The sequence below is a fragment of the Oncorhynchus mykiss genome, chromosome 10 (assembly GCF_057628025.1).
Source record: "Oncorhynchus mykiss isolate SJ-2025 chromosome 10, ASM5762802v1, whole genome shotgun sequence".
In the NCBI taxonomy this organism is placed as follows: Eukaryota; Metazoa; Chordata; class Actinopteri; order Salmoniformes; family Salmonidae; genus Oncorhynchus; species Oncorhynchus mykiss.
The window spans coordinates 31877299-31886800 of NC_143031.1; the positions used below are offsets into that span (position 1 = coordinate 31877299).

Below are 9502 nucleotides of genomic sequence, written 5' to 3' on the forward strand. Positions count from 1 at the left end.
TAGGCTGCATAGAGTTCATTACTAGAAGCTCAAAGGACAAAAACATGTTTTATTTTTTTGTAAATTGAAATTTGCTATCATAAATGTTAGCAACACATCCGCGTTTGCGGGATGCACGGGGGATATGGCCACTAGTGTAACCACGAGGTAACTGCCTTGGACATGAGGGATCTAACATTAAGTAGCCCTATTTTGAGATGTAAGAGATCACAATCTCTTTCAATAATGTCAGGAATGGAGGAGGTGTTTGTTCCAGTGACATTGCTAAAGTGAACACCGCCATGTTTAGTTTTGCCCAACCTAGGTCGAGGCACAGACACTGTCTCAATGGGGATAGCTGAGCTGCCGACACTGACTGTGCTAGTGGCAGATTCCACTAAGCTGGCAGGCTGGCTAAAAGCCTGCTGCCTGGCCTGCACCCTATCTCATTGTGGAGCTAGGGGAGTTAGAGCCCTGTCTATGTTCGTAGATAAGATGAGAGCACCCCTCCAGCTAGGATGGAGTCCGTCACTCCTCAACAGGCCGGGCTTGGTCCTGTTTGTGGGTGAGTCTCAGAAAGAGGGCCAATTATCTACAAGTTCTATCTTTTGGGAGGGACAGAAAACAGTTTTCAACCAGCGATTGAGTTTTGAGACTTCTGTAGAGCTCATCGCTCCCCCTAACTGGGAGGGGGCCAGAGACAATTACTCGATACCCCAACACATCTTTCTAACTGACTTACACGCGGAAGCTATTTTAGGCTTGGTGAACTCTAACTATTTCATCCTAACATTGTTGGTGCCGATGTGGATAACAATATACCTATACTCTCTACACTCGCCAGTTTTAGCTTTAGCCAGCACCATCTTCAGATTAGCCTTAACATCGGTAGCCCTGCCCCCTGGTAAACAGTGTATGATCGCTGGATGATTAGTTTTAAGTATAATACTGCGGGTAATGAAGTCACCAATGACTATGGTTTTCAATTTGTCAGAGCTAATGGTGGGAGGCTTCGGCGTCTCAGACCCTGTAGCGGGAGGAGCGGAGACCAGAGAAGGCTTGGCCTCTGACTCTGACTCGTTGCTTAATGGGGAGAACCGGTTGAAAGTTTCTATTGGCTGAATGAGCGACACCGGTTGAGCATTCCTCCAGCATTTCCCTCCAGAATCCATGAGAAAGTTGTCCGTCTGCGGGGACTGTGCGAGGGAATTTATACTACTATCTGTACTTACTGGTGGCACAGACGCTGTTTCATCCTTTCCTACACTGAAATTACCCTTGCCTAACGATTGCATCCGAAGGTGGGCTTGCAGCACAGCTATCCTCGCCATAAGGCGATCGTTATCCTGTATATTATGAGTATAGCGACTGCAATTAGAGGGCATCATGTTAATGTTACTACTTAGCTTCGGCTGGTCGAGGTCCTGATGAACCATGTCCAAATAAAGCGTCCAGAGTGAAAAAGTTGAGGGAAATTTTTTTAATATAAACGGTAATTAAAAAGTTAAAACCGTAAAGTTGTCACGTAGCAAAGTAAGGTTAGCAACAAAACGCACAGCAGCACTTAAACAAGTCTGCAAGTTGTGACTGGAAATGACGTGAAAGACAATACCACCAAGACAATTCCATCAGAATTAGATACGCTAGCCTAGCCATTGCTCTTGATAGTTTGATTGTATTGACATTCCCAGCCTTAGTTACATTCATCCGTTTTTGTCCAAAATATTGAGCCCTTGAAACTGAAACAGTTCATCCCGAATGGAGGCAGCAAACACTGTATCAAGCCCACTGTGATTTACAACCTGATTGCAATATTTTTTGGACTACCAAGAAACGTATTGGTGAATTATATTAATCATACATTGAAATGCATTAATCTATTCTGCCAACAATGCTTTAGTGTACGTCATGGAATGTTGAGTCAAGTATAACTTATTATTAAAGCGTCTTATAAGGTTGTTTAGTAGCATAAACTGTGAATATGATTGTCTGTTTGTTTCATATCTGCAAAGTCTTTAAAACGCTGTCAGTTCCACTTTAAAAACTCATGCACAGATACAGGGAAATAAATAAGTGTTGATGTCTCCCGGTATATTCATTACAGAAACAATTTACCATTTAAGAACCAAACAGAAGCAAACAGAACAAAACAGGTAAGAGCCTACCAGAATTTGTTGAATAGAATCTCTTTTGCATTTTCCGTTTGGAGTAAACAGTTTCTGTTTTAAAGCATTTTGCAACCGATGAAACGTTCTGGAAGAGAATCTACGTAGTTATTACACCCTTGGTCTCCAAGTGTCTGGTTTTGAGGCTTGGGCATCTTGTGACTTCAGTTCATCTGTCTAATCCAGTGGTTCCATAAATGTGGGGCATGCATTTTTCTGGTGGTGGGGTGGGACTCAGTCCGGCTTTCAACTTACTCTTGAAAGTTGTAATAGTAGAATGCACAACGTGCAATTTGGAAGTAGTAGTAGTGCAATCATCCATTTTCCTCTGGTCATGTCAGTCGTTGCATACCTTAAAGAGCTATTTATAACTTATCAGAAATGTCCAGATCAACTAGCCCATGTCAGCCTATATCAGCTAAACTAATTCTTTTTAGCCCAAAGATTTTGTAGTAATGTTCAAGTCACTCAAATATAACATGAATAGGCCTCCTGAGTGGTGCAGTGGTCTAGTGTGCCACTAGAGCTCCTGGTTCGAGTCCAGGCTCTGTCGCAGCCGGCCGTGTCCGGGAAACCAATGGGGCGGCTCACAATTCTACCCTCCCAAGCAAAAAGGCAGTAACTGCTCATAGAGTGGAACTGAGAAAAATGGCTTCAAAGTTTAATTGTCCAGCCAAATGAATTCTAGGGAGATCTTTGGAGATGTAATGATCTGTTGCCTTACTATGAGTACATTTTTTATTCATGTTGACCCTGACCTCTGACATGACCTTTGACCCTTAAACAGCAGTTACTGCCTTCTTCCTTGGCATGATATGTTATAAATTGCAGGGTAATACCAAAGCAAAGAGCAGTATCTGCCATTTTCATTTGTTAGTTTACTATACTTCTCATTTATGCTATTAATACAAGAGAAGTGTAATTACTGACCGTGTAAAATAGTTGAAATTGCATCCTTTGTGTGTCTTCCACTAAGACACCAGTTGCATTTACATAGAGATGTAGGTTCTGCTTCAGTCACATTACATACCGTGTTTGACAAGTAGCCCATGTCTTGTTATAAGAATAAATGTGAAAAGCAGCACTGCAATAGTTTTAATTACATTAAATGATAACCTGTCTTATAATATATAATGATGGAACATGATAGAAGTAGGGTAATACAAAAAAATGACCATGAGATTGCTAATAAAAACATTTTATTTGTATTTTTTCAAATTACACTTTTGAATGAATGAATAAATAAATAAAAGCTTTAAGAATACATTTGAAACATATTTACATGTTCATGTTCATAAGAGGACCCAAATGAAATGTAGCTACAATTTTAAGCAATATTTCATTTTTAAGTAAATATTTTTCAGTGCTCTTCCATGTCACTCCTCATCCACAGCAATGCTGTTCATAGTCAAGGCATTCCAAAACTGCCTTCGACTTGCAGGCATCAGAGGACACAGCTTGGTGATTATGTCCATCTTCTTGGACTCTTCTATCCCTCTATCCTGTGTACGTAGTGTCGAGGGTGTCTCTAGAGTGACTTTCTTAATGATGAAGTCAAGCTCTGTGAAGTCCTTTTCTTCATGGGAGACTTTGTAGAAGAGTCTCCTGGATCCACGCCTCAACTATGTCTCAGCCATCTCTGCCAGCTTTGGTGCTGCTGCCTTCTTCAGCTTGACGATGGAATGGACAGCTTTCCATGCCAGGATGTTTTCCTTTTTCATTTCCACCACCTCCACCTTGCTTGCATTGGAAGTGGCGACCACATGGAGGAAATTCCCGAAGTCGTACACCACACCTCCAGGTCGAGCTTTCATTTCCTGTTCCACGCCATGGTGAAAACTGTCTGCACTCATGAAGGTGTATCCTAGCTCGAAGAACTTGTGGGTGATGTCCTCCATCAAAGTTGAGTCAGCATTGACAACACTCACTCATGTTATGAGGCACCAGTTTTTGTTTTGAGAAGTACAGTTATCCACCCAATACACTGCATGCTTGACATCTCTCTCTCTCCCTCTCCAGTACTGTTACGTAAGATGAAGTAATCTCCTCTGCCTTCCGACCAGCTGTTCCTTCATGCCATACCACTGAGATTGTTTTCTTCTTTTGAGACTTATTTCCAATGGTGGCGAATGTCTCGTGACAGGCAACGATTCTTCTTGTGAACAATGCTGTTTTTACACTTGGCATGCGAGGGAGCATGATGACTTTTTGCATATCAACGCTCCTCACAGACCAGTCCTCAGGCCAATCTTTCTGCGCATCAGCCTGGTAATGGCTTCTGCTCTGCCCTGCAGACTTCTTATGTTCCTCATATTTCCTACATTGCATGCAGTCGGGGTTGGTGATGGTGAATTCAGGTGCTGCATGACTGTTGTCTTGGCAGACTTGGGTTTTCATTAGAGGTCGACTGATTAATCGGAATGGCCGATTAATTAGGGCCGATTTCAAGTTTTCATAACAATCGGAAATCTGTATTTTTGGGCACCGATTTGTTTTTTTTTACACCTTTATTTAATCTTTATTTAACTAGGCAAGTCAGTTAAGAACACATTCTTATTTTCAATAACGGCCTAGGAACGGTGGGTTAACTGTCTCGTTCAGGGGCAGAACAACAGATTTTTACCTTGTCAGCTCGGGGTATTCTAACCACCTGATTACATTGCACTCCACGAGGAGAGTGCCTGTTACACGAATGCAGTAAGCCAAGGTAAGTGGCTAGCCATCATTAAACGTATCTTATAAAAAACAATCAATCAATCAATCAATCATAATCACTAGTTAACTACACATGGTTGATTATATTACTAGTTTAACTTGCGTGTCCTTCATTGCATTTAATCGATGCAGTGCAATGTGTACCTAACCATAAATATCAATGCCTTTCTTAAAATCAATACACAGAAGTATATATTTTTAAACCTGCATATTTAGCTAAAAGAAATCCAGGTTAGCAGACAACATTAACCAGGTGAAATTGTGTCACTTCTCTTGCGTTCATTGCACGCAGAGTCAGTGTATATGCAACAGTTTGGGCCGCCTAATTTGCGAGAATTTTACGTAATTATGACATAACATTGAAGGTTGTGCAATGTAAACAGGAATATTTAGACTTATGGATGCCACCTGTTAGATAGCTTCCGTATTTCACTGAAAGAATAAACATCTTGTTTTCGAGATGACAGTTTCCGGAGTCGACCATATTAATGACCTAAGGTTCGTATTTCTGTGTGTTATTATGTTATAATTAAGTCTATGATTTGATAGAGCAGTCTGACTGAGCGATGGTAGGCAGCAGCAGGCTCGTAAGCATTCATTCAAACAGCACTTTCGTGCATTTGCCAGCAGCTGTTTATGACTTCAAGCCTATCAACTCCCGTGATTAGGCTGGTGTAACGATGTGATGTGAAATGGCTAGCTAGTTAGCGGGGTGCGCGCTAATAGCATTTCAAACGTCACTCGCAATGAGACTTGCAGTGGTTGTTCCCCTTGCTCTGCATGGGTAACGCTGCTTTGAGGGGGGCTGTTGTCGATGTGTTCCTGGATCGAGCCCAGGTAGGAGCGAGGAGAGGGACGGAAGCTATACTGTTACACTGGCAATACTAAAGTGCCTATAAGAACATCCAATAGTCAAAGGTTAATGAAATACAAATGGTATAGAGAGAAATAGTCCTAGAATTCCTATAATAACTACAACCTAAAACTTCTTACCTGGGAATATTGAAGACTCATGTTAAAAGGAACCACCAGCTTTCATATGTTCTCATGTTCTGAGCAAGGAACTTAAACGTTAGCTTTCTTACACTTTGTTTTTGCATTATTTAAACCAAATTGAACATGTTTAATTATTTATTTGAGGCTAAATTGATTTTATTGATGTATTATTTTAAGTTAAAATGAGTGTTCATTCATTATTGTTGTAATTGTCAATATTACAAATGAATAAAAAAGTTGGCTGATTAATCGGTATCGGCTTTTTTTGGTCCTCCAATAAATCGGTATCGGTATTGGCGTTGAAAAATCATAATCGGTCGACCTCTAGTTTCCCTGGCCTCATTCTCCCTGTGCTCCATCTTCAGATGATGACCCTGCAACAAACAGAGCAAGCTCTCCTCCACTCCAAGCTTCACAAAGTTGATGTTCCTTCCCTTTACCTCCTTGCAATAGGTTTTGTAACCGCAGCTGGCATCTTTGTTCTTCTCCTTGTAGTCATTATACATGAACCGAATATTGACGTCACTAGGGAGGTAGAGGCGATATGGGGCATGCTGTCATCTGTAGTGGCTGATTTGGGGATGGAAGGACTCAATGTGTTGCAGGATTGGATTCATATTCAATTTGCTCATTGAAGCTTTCTTTCCCCTCTGATCCATTGGTGGGATCAGTTTGGTGATGATTGACTTGCCCATCATCGTGACAATCAGCCTGTCATTTTTTGGGTGGTAGCGCAATGTTGTCATAAAAAACACTTTGCATACCTTTTGTGCAGAACCGCTCTGGTTTGGAATATGGTACAGAAACGACCTGCTGCGTCTACTGTCAGCGCCAACAGTGATATTTTTATTTGATTGCTGTGCCACCATGTGGAAGATCCATGTCCTCTTCTCCTTATACTTCATCTCCCAATACTTTTCCCTATTTCCTTTTGCCTACCCTCTGAAATATCTTGAGTTCATTGCCTCTTGCATTTGGAACCACATGGCTTACCCACTGGTGGAATCTTAGATTTCTTATTTGATAGGTTGTCTGGAGTTGTGTCCACGAGCTCAGCTGCCACTTGTGCTGGAACATCCAACTCTGAAGGTGGATGATAATCTTCATCATCATCATCATTGGTAATTGATTACCACATAGACAAGATCCCACGATACACATAGACAAGATCCCACGAAACACAAAAGGGAAATGGCTACCTAAATATGATCCCCAATCAGAGACATCGAGTAACAGCTGTTTCTGATTGAGAACCATATCAGGCCAACATAGAAATACAAAAAACCCTAGACCTACAACAACCCTAGACGTACAAAAAACCCTAGACATAACAAAAACTAGTGTGCCCAGCCTAGTCACACCCTGACCTAACCAAAATATAAAGAAAACAGAGATAACTAAGGTCAGGGCGTGACAGTACCCTCCCCCCCAAGGTGCGGACTCCCGGCCGCAAACCTGAACCTATAGGGGAGGGTCTGCATCTACCCTCGGTGGCGGCTCCGGTTCTGGACGCAGCCCCCCCTCTTTACGCTGATCCCTCCGCCTTTGTAGAACCAGACCGTGGATCATCGCCGGAGGCTCTGGACTGCAGATCATTGCCGGAGGCCCCGGACTGGGAACCTTCGCAGGAGACCCCGGACTGGGGACCGTCGCTGGAGACCCCAGACTGGGGACCGTCGCTGGAGACCTTGGACTGTGGACTGTCGCTGGAGGTTCCGGACTCGGGACCATCGCTGGAGACCCCGAATTGGGGACCGTCGCTGGAAGTTCCGGACTGGGGACCATCGGTGAAGGTTCCGGACTGTGGTTCCAACTGGATACCACGAAATTGTGGAGAAAAGAGGTAAAACTAAAAATATATATAATTATATATAACATGAATATACATTAAACATGGCAACATTTATAGAATTGCAAGACTGCATTAAAACTGCTAAATGTTCCCTCCGGGTTTGGGAACCCCTGGTCTAATCCAGGAGAGAGAAAGACAGCAATAATATTACAATAATGTAATTGAATATACAGTGCATTCGGAAAATATTCAGACCCCTTGACTTTTTCCACATTTTGTTACGTTACGGCCTTATTTTAAAATTGATTAAACAAAAGTTATTCATCAATCTACACACAATACTCAATAATGACAAAGCAATGACAGGTTTTTAGAAATTTGTGCACATTTATTGAAAATAAAAGCTGAAATATCACATTTACATACGTTTTCAGACACTTTAGTCAATACTTTGTTGAAGCACCTTTGTTGACGCTTTTCAAGATTGGCACTCCTGTATTTGGGCAGTTTCTCCCATTCCTCTCTGCAAATCCTCTCAAGCTCTGTCAGGTTGGATGGGGAGCGTTGCTGCACAGCGATATTCATGCTCTCCAGAGATATTAGATCGGATTCAAGTCCGGGCTCTGGCTGGGCCACTCAAAGACAGTAGACTTGTCCCGAGAGACTTGTCCCGAAGCCACTCCTCCGTTGTCTTGGCTGTGTGCTTAGGGTCATTGGATTCCACCTGGCAAACTGTTCACCCTCTGCCCTGGCCTGTCTCCCCCTGTCTGGTACAGGTACCCACACCACACTCACCCCTCTCTCCTGACATTTCACTCATCTCCAGCACTCACACACAGCACTCACACACTGTTGGGGCGAGTGACTCTGAACTTACAATGGCTAGCCCCAAGTTGTTATATATATATTTTTTTCTAGTGCATTTTTCTATTTTGCTATTTGCCTCATGACTCCTGCATACTTTGTTGACTACAAACGTTCTTTACCCAACCGTGGGACAGACTATGCACGTTCAGATGTCATAAATCACCACTGCAGAGCTCTCCCTGTCCTATGCCATGCCTTTATTGTATTACTGTTGATGACATCTGGAAATGTTCATGCACACCCTGGCCCACCTACTGTTGCTAGCCCCAATTCTGACTTGTGCTCTGATATCTGCTTCACAGATTTCTGCTCTCGTAAAAGCCTGGATTTTCTGCACGTTAACACTAGGATGAGTGTTTTGAATACTGATCTTAACCTTTCTGGTTATAACCTTTTTCTGCAAGACAGATCGTCCAAAGGTGGCTTGAGTGGCAATCTTTACCAAGGATCACCTTCAGTGCTCGGTTGTCTCCATCAAGTCTGTCCCCAAACAATTTGGTTTGCTGGTTTTAAGCATTAAACTTTCAAATAGCTCTTTGTTGACTGTTGCTGTGTGCTATCGTCCTCCATCAGCACCGGCCTATACCCTACCTGCCCTAAGCTCTCTCCTGGCCCATAACACTAAGTCTAAATTTGTCCTGCTTGGTGACCTAAACTGGGACATGCTTAAACCACCTGACCAAGTCCTAAAGCAATGGGACTCGCTAAATCTTTCTCAGATCATTATCAATCCCACAAGGTATGACTCCAAGCACCCAGAAAAGGTTACTCTCCTCGATGTTATCCTCACAAATAATCCTGATAGGTGTCAGTCTGGTGTTTTCTGTAATGACCTTAATGATCACTGTTTTACAGCCTGTGTTCATAATGGTTGCCCAGTGAAACAACCTGTCCTGATTTGTCATAGACACTTGTCATAGACGCTAAAAAAGTTTCATGAGCAAGCTTTCTTTCATGAACTGGCCTCTGTAAAATGGTATAGAATCAG

General features: G+C 42.5%; 1 pseudogene; it reads right to left on the bottom strand.

Annotated features, from left to right (window-relative positions):
* Positions 1 to 425: 425 nt before the first annotated feature.
* On the bottom strand, positions 426 to 1415 carry LOC149979988 (uncharacterized; annotated as a pseudogene).
* Positions 1416 to 9502: the final 8087 nt, after the last annotated feature.